At 35.7% G+C, this 20,939-nt stretch overlaps 1 long non-coding RNA gene across 3 annotated transcripts in view; it reads right to left on the bottom strand.

Moving 5' to 3' along the window:
* LOC122223695 overlaps positions 1 to 20,127 on the bottom strand; it is a 250,250-nt gene extending 230,123 nt beyond the window's left edge. For 2 of the 3 annotated variants that reach the window (XR_006204401.1, XR_006204402.1), the window contains exons 1-3: positions 19,861 to 20,127; positions 16,431 to 16,575; positions 5,935 to 5,995 (exon numbers count right to left, since the gene is read on the bottom strand). This is a non-coding gene — a long non-coding RNA (uncharacterized LOC122223695). Of the gene's footprint in view, positions 1 to 5,927; positions 5,996 to 16,430; positions 16,576 to 19,860 lie in introns of all 3 variants that reach the window. The other variant, XR_006204400.1, reaches the window with a different exon arrangement.
* Positions 20,128 to 20,939: the final 812 nt, after the last annotated feature.

Raw genomic sequence — 20,939 nt, 5'->3', positions numbered from 1 at the left:
TCACTCATATGAGGACTTTAAGAGACAAAACAGATGAACATAAGGGAAGGGAAACAAAAATAATATAAAAACAGGGAGGGGGACAAAACAGAAGAGACTCATAAATATGGAGAACAAACTGAGGTTTACAGGAGGGGTTGTGGGAGGGGGGATGGGCTAAATGGGTAAGGGGCACTAAGGAATCTACTCCTGAAATCATTGTTGCACTATATGTTAACTCACTTGGATGTAAATTTTAAAAAATAAAAAATAAAAAAAAGAAACAGGAAAGGGGAAAGAGGGAAGGAAGTGAAAGGGAGAGGGGGAAGGAGAAAAGGGAAGAAGGAAAACTTCAAGTATGCCATCTTTGAAACTCCAGCTAACTTCTTTGCAGTGTGTCTAATTTTAGTTGTTTCAAACAGCTACAGATGGCCTCTTGCTCAGTGAAATAAGTTGATGGTTTTTATTATACCTCATAGAGAAAAAATGAAATTTAATAAGTCATTTGCTAAGCTCTGTGTAAATTGCATCTTCCCATTATGTACTTGTGAGAATTTCACTCTGAATATGCACTTGTTTGGTGCACAGAATGCTGGAATTCTTGCCCCTTCCTGTTGGAAGAAGACTAGTTAAAAACCATTCGAATGGACTGTATGTTAACTAGTTGGAATTTCAATAAAAACTTGGGGAGAGAAAACTATTCGAAATGATCATAGTCTTTCTTGCAGTGGAATATCTCGTAACAGCTTCTCTATCAAAAAAACCTTGCCACTGTACGATATACCAGGGCCAACCCCCAATGGCCCTCCGTTAGGAATGCATAAGAAAACTGAATTCATAATAATAGCACATTCAGCACATCAGATAGATGTTTGTTTTTATTGTTGTTAGTACACTGGGCACACAGTCAAAGTTAATGGCCAATTCATTTGACGTTTTGAACTTTCAGCAGAAAGTAAAGAAGGTTAATTGATTTATACTAATGCAGATAAAGGGGCTTTTGTGCAGTTGAGAATTGGCTAAAGCAAATTTGTTTAAGCATGATTTTAACCAGGAAAGACATTAAACATGAAATGTCAGGGTAAGATTCTAAATGTGAATTGAGAAAAATTTTTCATATTTCAACATAACATAGAGTACATAATAAAAAGTACTGGATTAAGAGTCAGGAATCTAGAATTCCACTCTATAATTTATTAATCATGTGACCTTGAAAAGGTTATTTTAATTACTTTCAGCTTCAGTTTTTTCAATAGGAAAACGGTGTAATTTTATTTAATCTGTTTAATGTGTAATTGTCTAATGTACCTAAATGAGAGAATGACTGAGAACATACTTTGAAAATTTCCCATATGATTTCTCTAAAAAAAGAACTCATTAAATGAGCCCCTAGAGTCAATGTAGTCACGAATCTACTGAAAGCAAAAAAAAAAAAAAAAAAAAAAAAAAAAGTCAAACTATTCTGGGCATAAATAAGGCACAAAAGTCACTGAAATATTTCCATGGGTGTCTGAGAAACGTAAGAGGAGTCAGAGGTGTATAAATCATCTCCTACCTACACCATCACTGTTTCTTCTCATGTTGACTTCAGAGTTGGAAAGGTTCCTCATCTCTGAGTTAAGCTTGGCTCCCAGACATAAGACAGATGAAGCAGGTTATCAGCAACCAGTTTGGGGAGGCCAGCTTATAACTTTTTAGTTTGCAATAGGATCTTTTCAAAATCCCACTGTAAATCTGGGCACATGAATTCTGTATAACTTTTTTTCTTCTAACTTGTATTTTCAAGCACATCTATGGAGTGGGTGAGTGGAGGTAGAAAATATCATTTTATGATGTATTGTGGCCCTTTGTACCCCACCAGGAACAAAGGACAGAAGAGATGCTGAAACCAAACTGGTATAAAAATCAGGAGTTTTAGCCAGAAGCTAAAACACTCTCTTTTAAATAGTAATCACAAATCTTTTCTAAGGTGACCTGGGTTATAAAGAAAATGGAAACCCTTCCTCTTAAAAGACCATAAGAAATAAAGTGTTATCTTTCCAGCTAAGGTTAGAGTTGTTTGTGACCTTAGAGCTGGCAGCAATGGAAAAATCATGTTGAGCTTTAATATGTTCCTCACATGGCAGTTTTTCCAAAGGAATAAATGCATGTGTGATTCTGATGACCTCATATGAGATATAGAGGGTGTTACATTAGAGTGGACGAGCAGCGAGCCTTTACTCGAAATCTTTTTCATGCAGACTGCTAAAGATATTGCCCACACCATATAAATTATGTAGAGTTTTTCAAACTTATAGCTGCCTGCTTCTAACTAAAGCTAAGACCAGCAGATATATAGGATTTTTGCTGTTTTGACCTCCAACAGCAGCACAAACAAGGCATGAATATTCACTTCAAGGGGAAGGGAACAGGAAGTATTTTTTAGTGAGATTATCCTCAAGGAGTATCAAATAGTGAAGAAGCAACACATATATATTCAAGCTGCATCTATAAATAAAAAAGTTTCTTTGGGACAAAAAAAGTAGATGATTAAGTATTTGAAAAACACAAAGCAGACACATATAACAAAGTCATTAAATGAGAAGAAAATTAGGCAGACTGGAATAATAATAACCCAAGATAGGCTTGTCTAGCCTAGATACAAACAGTAGCAAAAGTCTGGAAACATTTATCCTTCCCTTGGTTAATTTTTACCTATCAGCACATTTTAAAAAGGTCCCTGTAAAGCCATTTCTTCAGGCAAAAGGTAGAATCTTGAAACACATGTTCCAACTTCAGAAAAATTAACTTTCCCTAAAAGTCTAACCATCTAAAAGAATTAACAATAGTTTTGAAAGATAACACAAATATTTTATACATATTTGATATAAACATATATATGAAATATACATTTATAGATAATATACATCCAGAATGTTATATACATATATATACACACATACACACATATGGATTTTGCAAAAATGTGTAAAAGCCATCATGCACACCTCTTCATGAGCAGTTGATTAATAGATACAGTCATTCCACCTGACTCAAAGAGCTGTTCATGGACACATCTCAAATGTTTGAATTTTCCCAAGTTGGTCCTTGTGTGGGTAATGTTCAACGTAAAGGTCAAATACAGTTCCCCTGACTATTGTTGTAATAAAAGCAATAGTATAAGGAAAAGAATATTTAAGCAGATATGCATCCTTTTGAAGAATATAGCTCTGTTCCTTTACAACGGCAACTGACCCGTCTTAATGCCTGTGGAAAACAGTGACTAGCACAATTGCAAGAGATATTCTTCAAGGAATAACTCCAAGAGAGAAGCTTTCAAATATTTACACAGTGCTTAGGGACTTAATTTACACTGTTTTTTTCTCTGTTGACTTGAGTTAGTCCATGGGAAAACCTGTAACACATATATAGTGCATATACAAAATTGCACTATTTGTTTGTTACCAGTTTTAAACAATGGAAAGAAACACCACGAGTGTACCTGGAAGATTCTTTTTATTCTCTGTTTTTGCACTCTAGCCTTTAGATCTCTATTTCTTGATGTCTCTGAGCTTCAGTTTCTTCCCTCTCATTTATGATCTTGAACTCATATTCTCCTTCCTGCCTCCTTTGGGACCTTGTACCATTAATCATGTAGTTTCTCACTTTTATCATCAGAATCTTTCCTTAGACTGGTGTCCTCCCATGTGCTCTCATAAATATGCTTATATGTTTCTTTTGCTGAAAACGTATAAACCACACACACACACACACACACACACACACACACTGAAAAATTTTCCCTTGATTCTATTTCCTCATAACTATTCTGTCTCTATTCCAATAATCTCAAATTCTTTCAGGTCCTCAAAAACTATCTCAAAAACATTTTGGTATTACATGGTAATGCTAAGCATGTTTATATCCAATAACCCAGAATTCTACTCCTAGGTAAATGCCTCAGAAAATTTTCACACTTAGGCAACAAGTGATATAAAAGAATTTTAGAGCTATATTGTTGGTAAAGCAAAATTCTGAAAACAAAAAAAAAATACCTAATAGATGGACACAGAAATTTTGATATCTTTTACAGTGGACAACTATACACTAATGAAAATGAATTTACCTCAGCTACAAGAATAAGTATGGATGGCTCTCAAAACATCATGTTGAATGAAAAAAAGAAAATCATAAAATAACATATGTAATAAGATTCCATTTACATAAAATTGAGAAATTAACATTGAACAACATATGAATTAGACATATACACATATATTAATATAAAGCAAGACAAGTACACAGCAAATTCATAATAGTAATTATATGTTGACTATGTAATATATATGTTCCTACTTGTATATACTGAAGAAAGAGGGAGGGATACCCAAGAATCAGAACACACAGTGCTTCGATATTATTGGTATTGTTCTATTTTTTACATGAGGTGGTTAGTCCATGAAAGTTACACCTAAACTTGTGTGGGTATGATTTTATCTTGCAATTTAAAAACTTGATCATCTGTCTTGTTTTCCATCCTTTTGCATATTTCTCAGCCAGTAATATTCTTTCCCCTTTTTTTAATGCTGTAACGGCATATTTGCTAGTTATCTCCCACTCATAAAATTTCCGGATTTTAGTTGTCTCCTTGCCAGGGAGGTCTTCCTTGGTCTAAAGTAGGTCAGCTCCTTTGTTACATTAGCCCCTGTCCTCTTGTGCTTACATGATCTTAACACTCAGCTTTCTCATTAAGTCCCTGTTTTCTCCACCAGGCTCTAACCCCACTGGGGAACATAGTAGTTAGGACAGAACTTGATGCAAATGGATAATCAATAAATATTTCTTGAATTAAATTATTCTCTTTTTGGCTAAACTTCTTCTAAGAGCAGTTTATCATCATCATGAAAGCTTGCTCAGGTCTAATTTACTCTTCATTATTCTAAACTATGACTTCTGTGCCCACAAATCTGTTATATTTGCTTTCAGAGAGGTCACCAGTGGCCTTGTAATGGTCTTTAGTTAGTGTAAATCCTTAAACAATTTGACCTCTCTGGATATTGGATACCCCTAAAGGGAACATTCCGTAAATTTCTCAGCCATGACTGAATGGTTTGTGTGTGTCAGAAGTGAGAATGCTTCCCCTTAGATCCACACACATCTTCAACATAGTTCTTCTACTTCTCCAACTGTCCTCCCTTTCTTCCTTGAACTCCATATGCTCTCTTGCCTCACCAAGAATTTGTCCTTGTCCTTGACTCCTCCTGTTTGATACATTACTCTCACTGATCATTTTCCCTTAGGCAACCTGACCACCATTTTTAAAATTATTACAGTATCCTTACTGCTCCCTCTAATTACTCCTACACCAGTACACCTTCTACACCCACCTCTCTCTTTTTTAAGTTTGTTGATTGATTGATTGATTGATTGATTTTGAGAGAGAGAGCAAGGGAAGGGCAGAGAGAGACGGAGAGAGAGAGAATCCCAAGTAGGCTCTGTGCTGTCAGCACAGAGCCCTACATAGTGCTGGAACTCACAAACTGTCAGATAATAACCTGAGCTGAAATTAAAAATTGGATGTTTAATTGACTGAACTGCTCAGGGGCCTCCCACACCATCTTTTAGTAAGAAAGAAAGAGAGGAGAGAGAGAGAGAGAGAGAGAGAGGAAAGAAGGAAGGAAGGAAGGAAGGAAGGAAGGAAGGAAGGAAGGAAGGAAAAAAGAAAAAGAAAAAAAGAGAAAGAAAAAGAAAAAGAAAAAGAAGTCCACTGTTATTTCCTGCTTTGAAGTTTGTAATTACTCTTCTTAGTCATAGGATACAGCTTAAATTCATTACTTTAAACCCTAAGGCTTTTCACATCTGACAAACTTCCTCTCAGTCTTCCATCATTCCCTATTCTCTAACCACTCCAAGTGATGTGACTTTTTTTTAAAAACACATCCTAAACTTGCACACAGAGCTCTACTCACATTATACCTTGTGCTAAAGGTTTCTTTTCTTCTGCTGCCTTATTCAGAAAATTCCAACATCAAAGATTCTAAATTGGGGAAAAGAGAATGTCAGAAAATCATTTGAAAATCTGATTTACAAAAGATATTAAAACCTTTGTCAAGTAAGTTTATACCTGCATACACAATTTTACATAGAATTTCATGAAAGTTGCTTTGTCTTATTCATTTTTAATGAATAAATATTAGTTAAATAAATTGCATGGGAAAGTACTATGTAAATATAAGGTATTCTTCCTCCTCTCCCTGAAATAGAAAAATCTTGCTATGCACTTTATTGCCTTTATATAAAACCCAGATTAAATTTTTTCAATCAATTTTGAACAAATTGGCAATGGTATCAGGTTGATCATATTTTAAGACAGTTGATATGGTCTCTATCCACGTCTGTAGGATATCAAGCAGTTGGGCATTCCATGAAATGAAGCACACATTCCCTGAAGTCAAATTAGAGCACACTAGGAATAGTTAGGGTTCAGAAGATAATTATCTGAGCAAAGCAATAATGTGTGAGATTATGGAAAGCTAGCAGGTTAAGACCGCAGTCATCATCGCCAACAATCTCTTGCCTCCTGTTTAACAATGAAACCTTCCACAAACGTGTAGTATGCATTACTCCATGTTAGTCATTATACTAGATGCTAACAGACAACTAAAAATAAAAATGGTCTCTGATCTTGAGGTTCCTTTATCTGGAAAATTACAGCATTTTTACACCCAGTTCTCAATGAGATAAAGAAGTTAATAATTTATTCTTCACATCCAGATATACATGCTAAACCTTGAATATCAGTATCATCAGCTCTGATTACCTACATGAGTTTGAAATGCAAAACAAACATCACAGAAATGCTAGTATGGACCTAATAAAACTCAATAGTAAACAACACATATATTTTATTTTTTTTCAGTAAAAGCATGGCATGACATAATCAATCTTACTCTTATATACAAGTTATTCATTATGATTTTGCTGCATTGAAGGTTATGAGGTCTGAAAAAGCCAATTTAACTGGGCAAAGGAACATTGGCTGATTTCAAATGAAGGAAACTCTGTTAGGTCTGAGCCGTGCCCACAGTTCTGTGGTATTCTATAGCAGCATTTTAGAAGACAGATCCTCACCCCTTGGGGCACCTGAGTGGCTCTTCAGATAAGCATCTGACTCTTGATTTTGGCTCAGTGCATGACCTCATGGTTCATGAGTTTGAGCCCTGTGTTGGGCTCTGCACTGACAGTGCAGAGCCTGCTTGGGGTTTTCTCTCCCCTTCTGTCTCTTTCCCTCTGCCCACTCTTTCCCTCTCTCTCAAAATAATTACATAAACTTTTAAACATACATACATAAATAACATATTCTCATCCCTAAAATGCTGAGCATATTTTGAGAGAAATGTACTCACCACTGAGCAATTGAACCACAGAACTTTTTACTACATCTAAAAGGAAACAGGTATTCACTGAAACTGAAGTTTGAAATATATAGTTTTTTAAGCTAGATTTCACATTTTTATTGATACCTTGCTTAAAAAAACAAAGCAATCAGTTGTGCATAAACATTTTAAAAGTGAGGTTAGAAAGGGAATTTTAAACACCTATGAAACAATAGCTAAAAATCATGTGGCATTCTTGGTAAGCAGTATTTAGATGTCCATTGGCTTTGTATTAAATGCAACTGAGAATTTCTTTTCTGTATTTATCATTTCCTAAAAGTTATAAGCAATAATCAGCTTCACACAAAACTTCTCATAGCATATTGGATGTGCTCAGAACAGAAAATAATTTTTGTGTTTTTCATTATTATTTTCAGTCACCTCTACTGCTATAGAAAAAAATAATGTATGAGTAAGTGTGTGGTCATAAAATCCAAAAAAAACAAACCTCTCAGTGTTAAGAGTATTAATTTTTTTTCAGAGTCATAGAAAATGTCTTTTAAATAGTATTATATCAAAGGTTCTCTGAAAAAAAAAAAAGACCTTAAATCTAGTTTCAGTTTCAGTACATACATTAGCAATGAATAAATAGATGAGGGGAGGCTGGTGGCACAGTTGGTTAACCATCTGACTTGTTTTAGGCTTAGGTCATGATCTCACAGTTTGGGTTCATGCCCCTAGTCAGGCTCTCTGCTGACAGTGTGGATCTTGCTTGGGATTCTCTCTCTGCCTCTCTCTCTGCCCCTCCCCTGCTTGCTCATTCTCAAAATAAATAAAGAAACCTAAAAAATAAAAATAAATAAGTAGATTAAAAGAAGAAACAGTAAACCTTAATATTTTAAATGAATAGGAGGCTTTCAAATTTACGGAGTATGTGCAGTTGTGATCACTCGTTCATCTTTTACAATCTTCTAAATTATGAGATTTTAATCTCAATTTTACAAGTGAGAGAAGTAGGCGGACCTTGAAGCAATTGAACAAGTAGCTCAAGACCAGTTATCTTGTAAGTGTCTTACTCTATAAAGTCCAGGACTCTTAACCCAGCTAGCAGAGTGACTGTCTGAGAATCTCATCATGAATGGAAAAAACATCAATCTGTAGAAAAAAAAAAGTCAAAATGAACAACCTGTGAGGTGAGAACAAATCACCTAAAGTAATGTGCAAGAACCCCAAATGTGATACACTGTATGTTATCCTGCAAGCCTTATGTAGGCATGATATTGCTCCCATTTGATCTAAGTAAATGCAAATTGTTAAATGAAGAATAGATCTTTCTGGCTAATGTCTTCTTAAAAATGTAAATTAAGAGTGGGGAAGTGAAAAAGTAAACAAGATTTTGCCATTCTCTTGAATAACATTACACTGAAGGTAACAACTCTGAGTTTGGCCATCTAACAAATACTTCTCTTACCTAAAGAGACACATGGTCTAAATCAGTAGCTCTCAATGCACATACCAGAGGAGAGACCGGAGAGACCCCTCCACCTACCATGTTACCCTACAACTGTTACACAGCCATTGCTCCCTGGTAGTTACTGCAGAGACTTAACTTCCCCCGACACTCAAGCGGTTAGCACACCTCAAAATCTTTTGAAAGAAACCAGTGGCTCACGCATTATTTGAATCGATATCCTGCCTCATTCTTTTCCTTTAGCCATCTTCAGACAATCAGAATAAGCAAACCTAGTTGTGGACCTTCAGCCTTGATTCTGATAGTTCATTAGGGTCATAATTGAGTGAGTTTTCTGATATTCTTTGAGAGAATCAATATTTTTTAAAGATAAATAAATTAGACACTAGGTTTGCAGATTAAGGTAGAAAATCAAGAATTCCACGTGGGTTTTTTTGTTTGGGAAGAAGTTTCTTGCATCTGTGCACACAGAGTACTACAAAGTGCCAAATATTAATATGATTAAATATGGGTTTGTTAACCATTTTTTTTCTTTTTCTTTTTCAAGTTGGGGAGGGGCAGAGAGAATCCTAAGCAGGCTCTGTACCCAGTGCTGAGCCCAAAAAGGTGGGTAATGCTTGATCTCACCACAGTGATATCATGACCTGAATGGAAATCAGGAGTTGGTTGCCCAACTGACTGAGCCACCCAGACACCCCTAACTATTTTTCTTAAAACTCATTATAGGCTTATTCAGAGTAAGTTTAGAGGCTAAACCTTGGGTTTACCAGAGAGCAAAAAATGTTTTAAGACATTTAGCAAAACAAAATTCAGCATTTAGCAGAGTGATTGTCACATAGTGGATGCCATATAATATTTGTTAAATGACCTGGGAAAACTATTTCACTGTGGTTTGAACAATTATGAGAACAATGCCGATTAATTCTTTGCATTTTATCCAACACACATTTATTTGGTGCCAGTGAGGTATAAATCAATCAACATATAGTGTACCTGGTGAAAAGTCAAAGTTAAAATAGTCAATTTTCAGGGTGCCTGAGTGGCTTAGTCGGTTAAGCATCCCACACCTGATTTCTGCACAGGTCATGATCTCATGATTCAGGATTCCAGAGTTCCAGCCCCCTGTTGGGCTTTGCACTGACAGCATGGAGCCCTGCTTAGGATTCTCTTTCTCCCTTTCTCTCTCTCTCTCTCTCTCTCTGCCCATCCCCTGCAGAGATGGGCAGAGAGAGAGATGTTCTCTCCCTCTCTTTCAAAATAAATAGGTAAACATTTTTTAATAGTGAATTTTCCAAGGAAATTGAATTCTAATGTTTTCATTTTTCTGTTGTGGATGGATTTCACGAACACCTACAAGAAAATTGTAACAGGTAGCAAGAAGAAAACTCTGATAGTCTGAGACAGAGAGAAGGAGGTTACTAGAGAAACCACAGTATCTATATTTTAAAAATATATGTATATTATTAATTATATGTTATATAGTACCTTATAATGTAATATGTATGATGATTTAAAATCATTTAGCTTATTTTATCTTTGAAAGTTATTTTTGCAAAATATTTTTGCTTTTAGGTGGACAATGGGTTTTTAAGAAAAATTATAGCAGAACAGTTACTATTTGAAAAAAAAAACACGTCTTAGATTAACTAGCATGTTAGAAAAATACAAATCAAGAAAATGTGTATTATTGATTTCTTGTGATAATTTTTACAGAAAATGACCATTTGATATTTCTGATTACAACTATTATTCTCTGTGAGACCTTGCTGAAATGTTTTTACATGTAAGATGTGCTAAAACTCTATTAAAGAAGTTAGTCAATTATAGATAATCTATGGGCTAAATGAGGTTTCTATCAACGGACTAAAGTGGTTGCTGCTTGAAATAGGGCTGTTGACTGAATCTCTTCATGAAAATGTGTTCCCTATTGACTGGTGCTTAGGGAACTTGATCATTCGTTTTAATTTAGAGACTATAGTTAGTGTCCCAAACTCTACTTGAAATTTCTTTTATTAGTCTTTTTCACAAGGGAGCCAAACTGTTACTTCCTCATAACTGCCCCGCAATTTTCAGGGATTACTCTAAGTGTGAATTGTCAAGTATTCCTTCCAGCTGCCTTCTGTCAGGCTATAATCCCGTACTGAGCCTGTCAGAGGTCACTGAGCTCTTGACTAATGCACTTCATTAGGGAAGGAAAGCAGAATGTCTCCAGGACACAAATGGCAGGAGACATACAGCAGAACTGGGCATTACCTAAAAATAAAAATACACTAAACTTTAAAACCATGAAATTTTCAGTAAATTTCCAATAATTCAGAACAAAAGTTACTATATCAAACATTTAAAATCACTTGACATCATCTTTGTAATATCTGATAAATTTTGAAATTAAAACTTTTGACCTATTAATAATGATGAGTGAATTGTTAAGAACAAGACTTATAGTAGTAAACCTGTTCCTTTTTCCACAATTGCCACCTTCAATCAACTTTGGGATATTTAAATTTCATTCTTTCCTGATATTTAATATTGTGTTACATTTGTTTAAACGTTTGAAACCCATTATATGAAAACCTACTTTTAGTGAAGGTGGAAATATGCAAATATAGGAAGTGGTAAACTTTAAATTTCAAAAAAATGTATCTTGCAGAATCCTTTGGTACATGTGCATCTGGTTGTCTCAATAAGACATAACTAAGAAAAAAGTTTGCCGACTATTGTTAATAGACTGATTTAAGAATCAGAGTTTAAGCAAATCACTAAGTATTTGTTCTCTATTTGGTCTTGATGCTAATATTTCTTTATTATTGTTGTGGTTTAGCCTTACAGGAACAATCTTGAAAGACCATTCTTCAGTTAGAAAGATACTAACGTGTGTCATGAAACATGCTAATAAATATTTTCTTCTTACTTCATTGCCAAATTTAAATAATCTTAATAGAAGGTAAGGAAAATATGCATATATGAAACCATTCTATGTAGAATAAGCTAAAAAATCCTTTTTTCCTACATAAGATCAATTATTTCTTAAAAGTATCAAAACTTTTAATCACAATTGTCAAAACTACCAAATTAAGCTATATTGTTGAGAAATGTAAAGTGAAATAACCAGTATCTGACTGCCATACTCTCTTAATTGACAAATAGGTTATTACTTTGGGAAAGGCTTCATTCCTTTAGGAGATGATTTACTCTGTCATTTAAAAGTGTCACTTAAAAAAAGAGAAAAGATAAAATGCATCAAAACATGTTGCAAAATTTTAAGAAGCTATATATTTAAAAGTTAGGGATAGGGAATCACAATTTCCTTCTCACTGTAGTTTGCAGTCACCCGCTGGACCTCCATGGCAGTGGAATTGAATACGTTTTTTCTAAAATCCCAAGGCTTCAAATTAAGGATCAGGAGTAAGCTCTTGTCAGCAGAGGGCTCATGGGTCTGGAATTTAATTAAAGTTCTTCTAGTGGTCTGAACCTTTCTCACATTTTCATCTTTAATGTACTTCTGGGAATCAATTTAAAATTTCCTTCAAGGAAATTCTTGAGTATCACATTTGAAATTAATTACATTTATACGAAAGATAAAAAACGATTGGAAATACAGAATTTAAAAAATGCAATACATTATTAAAATACTAAGAAAATGATTATGTTGCAATGTGTCTATCTGTAACAGCCATATCAGATGGTAGACTTCCCAGTGCATTATTCATCGCAGCCCAAGAAATTCCTGAATTTGTAGCAAGGTGGGTCCCATTTCCAACTGAGATTCATTCTTACTGAAATAACCCAGGGAATGGGTTTCTTAGACATCCCAGATATAAATAACAATTTTATATTATTAAATTCAAATAGAAAGATTGTAGTCTTGGAGGTATTTTCTCTCTTCTTACTAGATTAATATATTTTCATAGTGTAAGAAAATGAAGGATGAGGAGAACATGTCTTGTAAATGAGGAAACGAGATATTTTACCAAGATCAAGGAAGACGTGAAGGCCAAGAAGGCTGGCATGAAAGCTGTCTTCAGTATTTGGATGGCTGTTATGTAAAAAATGTTTTATATCCTTTCTCTCTTGCAAGAATATGTAGAACTAGGATTAATGAGTAGAAGTCAGAAAAATAGGTGTTTTGATTCGATTTGAAACATTAGAACTATGTAATTCAGAGAAAGGTAGTCAAAAAGTAGTGAAATTGTCTCCATAATGGTTCAAGAAACTGGGTGGCAGTCAATCAAGAATCTACAAAGAGGGATGCCTGGGTGGCTCAGTCAGTTAAGTGTCTGACTTGGGCTCAGGTCATGATCCCATGGTTTGTGGGTTTGAGCCCCACGTCAGGCTCTGTGCTGACAGCTCAGAGCCTGGAGCCTGCTTCAGATTCTGTGTCTCCCTCTCTCTCTGCCCCTTCCCCACTCATGCTCTGTCTCTCTCTGTCTCTCAAAAATAAATAAAAACATTTTTAAAAAGCTACAGAGATATTTCTGCAATGGGAGAGGGCTGGGATTATACAGCCCCTAAGACCTCGTTCAGCCCTAAAATTCTTTGCTTCTTATGTTTAGAATACACAGTGAAATAATACAAACAACCTAGGAACTGGGAGTTGAAAAAAAAATTTCCAAAAGCTGGCTCTGTGCGTATTATTTGCTAAAAGCTTTAATTGAAAATCTGAAGTATATAACACAAAGAAGAGTTTCATAAGAAATTTTAAAATGATAAATTGGCAATGAGCATGTATATTTTGACTTTTAAAAATATCACTTGCTGGTCTATTTTTTCTTTTCTCATTTTTATCCAGGCTGGGGCAAGGAAAATAGAAAACATAAATGAGACTGTAACGTTCTCATGTACTAGGAAGCAGGAAATGATTCATAAATGATTGAGATATGTCAAAGAATACAAAAGCCAGCTTGAATGGGGTTACCATTGGCTAAATCAGTGACAATACGAGCATCAAAATAGTTGATAAAAGCAGATTATAACACACTGAAAAGTAGAAGAAACTCTGAGACCATTTTGTTATAAGTAAAAAGATGAATTAGTTGAAAGTTTGTTGAGGACTAGGATATTAGCATGGTATGTACAAAATACTTATTAGCTATAAAAGGCAAAAGATTAACCTTGCAGTGGAAAAATCTACTTTAACCAAATGATCAAAATGAATATCCACATGGAACTAGTTGAAATTATACACTATATAACAGGATGCAATAAGAATGTGGTGATGCCTGTGTTGCATAACCTGAATCTAATCATTTCAAACATTAGATAAACCCAGTTTGAAAGACACTTCTGCAAAATGAATGGCTTGTAATCTTCCAAAGTGTCATGATCATAAGAGTTGAGGAATTGCCCCATTCTGAAAAACACTAAAGTAAAATGTGAAATGACAACCAAATATAACACATGATTCTGACCTGGATTCTTGTGCTAACGAACATCATTGAGATGACTAGTGAAATCTGAATGCTGTCTGAGGATTAAATGGTAATAGTGTATCAATGTTAGTTTCCTGATTGTGATGCTCATATTGTGGTTATATAGCATAATGTTGGTAATGGATATACAGTAAAGTATTTGAGGATGTTGAGATATTGTCTCAAGACTTTGCACTTAAATAATTTAGAAAAAAACATTCTATATGCTGTGTACTTTTAATTTTTTGTAGGTTTGTTATCGTTCAGATTATATACATAATATTTAATCATATTTAATAATATTATTATAGTTTATCTTTGGACTTAAGGTATTTAAGGGCTGCTATTGATTAAGGCTATCTAACAGCATAGATTAGTGAACTAATTACTGAACTAGTAATTAGTGAACTAATTACAGATTTATTTGTAATTAGTGAACTTAACATGTTTGAAAGTTTTAAAGTCAAGGATCAATGATTATCTTTCATGATCATAGTTATTTTTTAATTTTTTTTAGATTACAGATTTATTTGTAATTAGTGAACTTAACATGTTTGAAAGTTTTAAAGTCAAGGATCAATGATTATCTTTCATGGTCATAGTTATTTTTTAATTTTTTTTAGAGAGAGAGTTTAAGCAGAGGGACAGGAGCAGAAGGAGAGAGAGAGAGAGAGAGAGAGAGCGAGCCTCAAACAGGCTCCACATTCAGTGAGAAGCTTGATGCCACAACCCTGGAATCATGACCAGAGCTGAAATCAAGTGTCAGACACTCCACTGACTGAGCCACCAAGGTACCCCATTACCAAAATTATTTTGAAAGAAACTTTTGTATTAACAAGAGATTTGGGGATGAAGCAAGGAACAGGAGGGCCTTAGAGTATATCTGTGGTATAATACATTACAACTAACTAGATGGTTAGTTTCAAGCATATCAATTAACTTTGTGCATAATTTTTTCCTTTTTCTTTTTTTTTCTTTTTTTAGAAAGAGCACATGAGCCAGAGAGAGGTCTGAGGGAGAGAGAGGGAGAGAGGGAGAAAAATCCCACGCAGGTCCAGCACAGGGCCCAACATGGGGCTTGATCCCACAACCCTGAGATCATGACCTGAGCCAAAATCAAGAGTTGTATGCTCAACTGACTGAGGCACCCAGGTACCCCTTTCTATACTTTAAATGGAGCTAATAATGCCACCCTAGCTAGGCTCTTGTATGGATTAGGTAAATCATCACATCAAAGAGCCCTAGTATAATGTTTAACACATAGTTGATATCCGCCCACCCTTTCTACCCATTCACCAAATATTTATTAAGTAGTGTTTGAGATCCTGCATAAATTATGCAACCTCATATCTGTAGCCTCAAGAATTTCATAATCTAGTGAGTAAAACACGCACATACACACACACACACACACACACAAATTATATCTAGAGACAAATGAAATGAGAGATATATGCAACAGAGATACTGAACAAATACCACTTGCCTTGGAAGGAAAGCTCAGAATAAATAAAAACATTGTTCAACTCCAATTCTAATGTTAAGTGTCAATTATTTTATTTTATTACAGAATATGTAGGAAAATATGTTTGAGAGAAGACTATGTATGAGAAGGTTGTTGTATCAAATAACATACAGTCTTCATGCAACAACATAATTTGGGGGTCATGATATCCAAATAAGGATGTCTCTATCTATTAAACAATCACCTTCACTATTCATTGAAGACTTACTCTGTACAGACATTTTACATGTATAACTTAATCTTCACAATGATCCATTGAGGCAGGTCCCATCACTGTGTACACTTCACAGGTCCTAAACTTTTCTACCTACACATATTCACATACTAACTTTATCCAGTCTTATTCATTTAAATAGTATCTCTCTGCTGATCTGACTTATTTGTATCCTCAAATCTTTCTATCTGAATTTAACATTCATGTATAGTACTGTCTATACAGTACTGTCTATATAGTACTGTCTAGGATGTTTAATGGGCTTTTCAAACTTAGCAAACTGAACTAGCTTCTTTCCTTATTCAACAAAATGTGTTCTACAGCCTTTCCCTATAAGCAAATGTTGACCACCCTTCTGCTTAATCAAGCAAAAAAAATGTTGAGTTATGCATGACTGTCTTCTCTCATTCCCCTCATTCTACAATCTACTCACAAAACCTACTAACTCTATTTTCAAAAATATCTTTTCAGAACTTACCTTTTATTATAATATCTTTGCTACCGTATGGTCAAATCTTCTCTTAAACTCTTGGCTAAAGTTTTGCAATATCCTCCTAATTGGTCTCATGATTCTTCCCTCACCCTCATTTCAATCTATTCTTAATACAGCAACCAGAATGACCCTGTGAAAACATAAGTCATGTCAGGACACAATTCTGCTCAAAACATTTTCACTGCTTCCCAACCCAACCAAATAAAACCAAAGTCCCAGAAATGACCCAGAAGGCCCTAAGGGGCTTACAACTTCTCCAGTTTCCATTTCTCTTATGTTGCTCAGAACTTCTGCTCTTTCTATTCCCTTCTTAGAAAGCTTTTTCCCTTATATTTGTAGAATCTTCTTCCCCTCGTCCTTAAGGACTTTTGTCAAATGCTATCTCCTCAGTGAGGTCTTTCCCGATGTCCTTGTTAAAAATTCATACTCATTTACCCCCACACCCTTTATCCATCTTCCTCATTTTCATCTCATTTTTCCTCAGAAAACTTTATTAACATTCTACAGATTTTTGTTATTGCTATCTATTGCCCAACCCCTCACCACTAGAATGTAAGCTCTGTGGCAAGAAGGAGTTTCTGCCTATGTTGCTCATTGCTTTTTCCTGAGCAACTAATACAGTGCAGACACATATTAGGCACTTAATAAATACTTCTCAAATACATTAACAAACATGAACAAACTTGCCTCATATAGCAAGGGGCAGTACCAGGGCTGAGGTAGTGTGACTCCAGAGTCTGTGCTCTTACTTCTTATAATATTACCTCATCTTCTTGTGCTGTTACTTCTTGTAATATTAGTTTATCTCCACCTCAATCCTGAATACCCATCCTTTCCATCACTGTCAGTAAACTGGACCAATTCCCAGAATTTCTTTAATGTCACAACTCTGACAACATGTGCAAATTGAACTGATCAATGCTGAATATTGTTGTTACAGAAGGGTGGGCTTAAAAGAGGATGCAGTCCTGGAGGAATTTAGAACATATAAAATAGGGAGATCTTTGACCATGTAAGGTCAAGTCTTGACAAAACTTCATATGGTTCTAGAGTCAGACCCTGAAGCACATACTCTTGAAGTATAGCTGTTAAATCCCATAACTGGTTTCTAAGCACTAGAAAGTTTTATGTGTTGCAGATTATCTGTAACATACACACACTCACACAAACACACACACACACACACATCACCACTCTTCTCCCCTCTAAATTGGCACTGATATTCCATAATATTCTACTCCCTAAACATAGACACACCTGCATAAGTTAGTATGAAAGCCAAGTTGACAGCATGTTTTATGCATTGGCTTATTTCTTGGCCAAAGATTTGTTTTCTGTCATGAAGACCAGGCTTTGGAGCTGTTTTTAATGCGACATAATAGAATACATATAGGGAGATCTCAGCCAACTTAAAAAGTGTATATTGAACACCTCCTCTGTCCAAGGTGGAATGGGGTTGGAGAGAAGGATAAAGCATAGCTGTGTCGAGAAGTGGTTCACAGTTTGGATGAGGAGAGATAATTAATATATACATAAAATAATTACCAAAAAACTAAGAAATCAATGGTATTGCAACTAAAGACAATTAAGATAAAAAGATGAAACAATGAAACAAAGTAGTTAAGAAGGCTCTGTGAGGGAATGAAAAGGACTCTTAGTAAGCACCTGCTATGTGCCAGGTGCTTTGCATATATTGCCTCACTTAATCAACATGGTAACCATATGGGGTCTGAATTATTATGTTATTTTTATTGGTGAGGAAATTGCGTTGAAGTCAGTCCAGGAAGAATTTATTGCAACCTTATTGCAATCATTCTGTATCTTCAGCCAGGAACACAATGCCAAGCTTGGCTGAAGATGCAAAACAACTGCTTTGCTTTCTACCCTTTATGAAATGTCAGTCTTGGTTGAGACGGTTGCTCACAAAATAGGTGAATGTAATCTGAGTCTCATGTTGAACCATACTAAGAAGGCTTAGCTTACTTTCTGTGGGAACAAGAAGCTTCTACCCGAAAACATGGGTCCCAAGGAAGTTTTTCCAAAAGTGGTAATACCCATGTTGGATCTTGAATAATGAAGATGGTGAAGCTGATTTTCTAGGCAGAGGGGATTGCAAGAACAAAGTCACAGAGTTCTGGTTCCATATGGCATGTGCATAAGTCAAAATCTTGCTAACTATTACAACAAGCCCACCTCCAAAATGTATATTGGCCAAACCTAATCGAAGTTATTTTTTCTCATGCTTGTTCTCCTGATGTCAAAGAGATTCTTCACAAAGTGGTGATTGGGGGACCCGGGATCCTTCCATATGAAATCTCCACCACCATCAATGTGTGGTAAGGTCTTCGAGCTTTGTGGCATCAAATTGAAAGAAAGAGAAGAGAACCCAAGGGAGGTTTTCATGCACCGGTTCTGGAAGTAATTGTCCTCACTTCCATTCACCTACAATACCGTGGTGTGACCACTCCTATCTGCAAGGAAGGCTGAGAAATGCATTCCATCTTTTTAAACAGGAAGGAAAGAAGTTATTTTCATGAATATGTAGTGTATCTGCCATTGTGAATGAATTCTGTTATTGCTGTGGAATAAATTTAGATGAGAGAGAAAGAAACAGCTGCATCACGGAGAACTTCTAATTTCATGATAAAGAACTCATAAAATATTCATTTTCTAGGAATAAATATGTAGGTAAGTGATAGTTAAAACCATGCTGCTAGAGGTACACTCAACGTGTGAGGAAAATATAGAGAGTAGTATTCTGGGAATTACAAAGGTTTAGGAAACAATCAGAGGAAAAACACTTAGGATGGGTGACCAGGAATAGATGAGCAAGGCAGTATGGGGAGAACCAGGAAACTGTAGCATCAAGGTTAGAACTCAAGATTATAAACAGAACCAAGATGGAAATAAGTTGTCAGCAGGTTCAAATGCAGGATTTTTTATAATTTAATGAATAAAAATTGCTTGAATGGGAAAGCAAGAGGTATTAGGTCAAAAAAAGAAATTGGAAATGGAAGACAGAATGTCATCCTGGAGCATGTATTTTTCAAAGCACTAACAATGTTGTGGGGCTCGTCTGATGTGAAGTTTCGATCCTAAATTGTGTTCTGGACCCAGTTCCACTGCATGTTGAGGTGAGGTGGTTGCCCACACTAACAAGCAATGCTCCAGACACCAGTTGAGTGTCCTAAAGTTAACTCATATCTACCTGTCGATAGCATTAGATTCCAAAGATTAAGGATTCAGTCCCACAAACTGCTCCCTGCCCCCAACTTCAGATGCCAACCACAAACCCGGGTTGTTACCTGTCCTTCTGACAGACTTGTTATAAACAAGAAAGTTCCCAAGATCCCCTCCTCAGGTTCAATTAATTTGCTCTAGCAGCTCACAGAACTCAGAGAAACATTTTACTTACTAGATTACAAGTGTATCATAAAAAGAGATAACTCAGGAACAGCCAAAGGGCAAGGCACAGACAAAGGGCCCAGAGCTTTCATGCCCAATCCAAGTATATGATTCTTCTGGCATCTCCATGTGTTCACCAAGGTGAAGCTGTTTCAACACTGTCCCTCTTGGAGTTTTGCAGAGGCTTCATTACTTAGTTATGGTTGATTAAATCATTGACCATTGGCAATTGATTCAACCTCTAGTCCCTCTCCCCTCCATGGAGGTGGAGATGAAGGGGGAGTGGTACTAAAGTTCCAACCCTATAATCCTATGTTTGGTTACCCTGGCAACCAGTCCCCATCATTAGGTTACCTGAGGGCTTTTCAAAAGTCTCCTCATTAACATAACCAAAGACACCTTTACTACTCTTATCAAAGGAAATTCCAAGTGTTTTAGGAGTTGCAGGAACTAACTGAAGACCAAGCACATATTTCTTATTAATAAAGCACAACACCACAGATACCAATTTCAAACTGGTATTTTGTACTTCTATCCTGACCTATCTCCATGGCATTCTGTTGTTTTTTATTGATATCCCCGCTTTCTGTTTGTAGTACAACTTATTCCACGGATACGTCAATTGACTCTATTTTTTAAAAGAATCCAATGTGGGGGCACCTGGGTTGCTCAGTTGGTTAAGCATTAAGACTTCGGCTCTGGTCATGATATCACAGTTCATGGGTCTGAGCCCTGCACCAGGCTGTGCTGACAGCTCAGAGCCTGGAGCCTGCTTCAGATTCTGTGTCTCCCTCTCCCTCTGCCCCTCCCTCGCTTGCATTCTGTCTCCCTCTCTCTCTCAAAGATAAATAAACATTTAAAAAAAATAATAAAAAAATAAGAGGATCCAACATGATTCCTCTATTTTTAATATTCTTCTTCCAGACTTCTTGGAAAATAACATTTTGAAAATGTTTATAGTAGCATTATCAATAATAGCCAAATTATAGAAAGAGCCCAAATGTCCATCAACTGATGAATAGATAAAGAAGATGCAGTGTGTATGTATGTGTATATACATCTTTACTCATCAATTGATGGACATTTGGG

This window comes from Panthera leo, chromosome B4 (genome assembly GCF_018350215.1).
Source record: "Panthera leo isolate Ple1 chromosome B4, P.leo_Ple1_pat1.1, whole genome shotgun sequence".
Classification (NCBI taxonomy): Eukaryota; Metazoa; Chordata; class Mammalia; order Carnivora; family Felidae; genus Panthera; species Panthera leo.
Note: the sequence above shows the minus strand (reverse complement) of the source record. Positions and strands in the feature narration are given on the sequence as shown.